This window comes from Sinocyclocheilus anshuiensis, unplaced genomic scaffold (assembly GCF_001515605.1).
Source record: "Sinocyclocheilus anshuiensis isolate Anshui unplaced genomic scaffold, SAMN03320099.WGS_v1.1 scaffold2285, whole genome shotgun sequence".
NCBI classification, from domain to species: Eukaryota; Metazoa; Chordata; class Actinopteri; order Cypriniformes; family Cyprinidae; genus Sinocyclocheilus; species Sinocyclocheilus anshuiensis.
The window spans coordinates 93,324-95,388 of NW_015552762.1; the positions used below are offsets into that span (position 1 = coordinate 93,324).

At 39.6% G+C, this 2,065-nt stretch overlaps 1 protein-coding gene across 1 annotated transcript in view; it reads left to right on the forward strand.

Annotated features, from left to right (window-relative positions):
- Positions 1-2,065, forward strand: part of LOC107667879 (nipped-B-like protein A) — a 54,652-nt gene that overhangs the window by 26,166 nt on the left and 26,421 nt on the right. The window lies entirely within an intron of this gene.

Consider the following 2,065-nt stretch of genomic DNA (forward strand, 5'->3'; position numbering starts at 1 on the left):
TCTCCGCATTCGTCACTAATCACGCAACGCCGACGTACTACGTCATCCGCCAGCACGGCTTCCGCGAATGACAGTTGGCGGAAGTGATATAAAAGTGTTTATAACGTTTGAAATATGGATATTTTTCTTACAAAAACGCATGGATTCATGCATGGCCTTTATTCACCCCCGGAGCCTGTGAAGCACGTTTTATTATGAATGCGCGCGCTTTATTTGAAGACTTGTGGACTGTTCAACTGCTACACCCGCTGACTGCAATGATAGAGCTTGGAATGGCCAGGACAATTTTTAATATAACTCCGACTGGATTCGTCTGAAAGAAGAAAGTCATATACACCTAGGATGCTTCGAGGGTGAGTAAAACACAAGCCAAGTCCACCAAGGGTGAACTAACCCTTTAAAGTTGGGGACGGAAAGACAAGAATTGTGATATGGCTTAGTTTGACGATTAGACTTCAAAAAGCTATAATTTATTCAAAGGCTCATATTTATTCAGTTGTAAATTGAATAAATATGAGCACTGCACATTTCAAAGTTAGGTGCTTCTGGAAACCGACAGCCCTTCTGCTGTTTTTGTTCAGACCAAAGAAAATAGAGCCATATTTTTACGCAGCAAACACACAGTTTTAAAAGTGAACTGGTGGATCGACAAGAAGCTAATGTTAATGCATTATAAAATTCTAAACCAGGGGTCGACAACCTACGGCACGCGAGATAATCGCTGGCATGCAAGCAATAGGGAAAACTGCATACTGACGTACATTTTGAGGTAATAACTTCTCATAGTCACACAACCTGTTAGGAGCTATAAATACTATTAAAGTGTGAGAATTAACTTGCGCTAGTCTACGGATGTGCACGCGACTGCTGCACATACTAGTTGCTTCAGATCAAAGCCTCAGCGGTCTAACAGAGCTCGTCAATGTCAAAATGACTGAGATGGCCAATCAAATCAAAGTAGGCAGGTTTACTATTCACAGAAGCAGAGTGCGAAGCGTCAGTTTAACGTTAAAGAGAGCGAGGTAAGATGAAGCTGCAAATCATTTAATATTAGTCAGCTTTTAACGATACGTTTTACGATAGAAATATTAATTGACTGCCAGCTATATCCAGTGATGCAATCTACTCGAATTATTTTTCTCAAATATGGCCATTTTGAGAGAGAGAGATGTGTAAATTGTCTGCGTCTGTGTCTCTCTCTACAAACAATGAAGCTAAGTTTAGTTACTTAAAAAACAGCGAATTTACCCCCCTCGTTGCTGAGAAATATAATGTAGCGATTCAGTATCGATTAATAAAGGTCGCGTGGCAGCGCTGACAACAAGTTTATAAGCTTCTGAATGTTACTTTTTGCACAGCGTGATCTCAGATCTCTATGCGAGTGGTGTGTGTGCGCGCACCAATTAAAGCAGCGCATTAATATAGAACGGTGATTAAACTGAACGGTTTTAATGCATTGGCGTCTGCGCGAATCATTTTACACCGGACTGCTTTGTGAATGAGTGTCAGTATAAAGCAGGTTTTTCACAAAGCACCAGCACCAGCTCGCTTTCATTTAAAGGGACAAACACAAAAAACTCATACCCTCATTGAGTTTTGGCTCATACCCTAAAAATGGCAATTCCAACAAGCTATAAAAAATTATCTGTAGGGTATTTTGAGCTAAAACTTCACATACACACTGTGGGGACATCAGAGACTTATTTTACATCTTGTAAAAAGGGGCATAATAGGTCACCTTTAAAACTCATTATAAACTAGGCATTTGTTGCATCCAGTGGGTGCATTGGCCTTGTCACACACACACATACAGTGTTTGAAAAGTTTAAAAAAACAATTTATGAAAAAATCTTCAGAAACTATTTGCATGAAAATGAAATAGGCCTATTGTTTTTTTTACCGTATCATTTAAAGGGGACCTATTATGCTCTTTTACAAAGTCTTGATTTTGTTTTGGGGGTGTACTAGAACAGGCTCTCATACTAGGTTGTATTTTTCACATATTTTACATTATTACAACACCTCTCTCCCCAGTCTGGCATGAACGGCTCGAATAGTTCCTGTA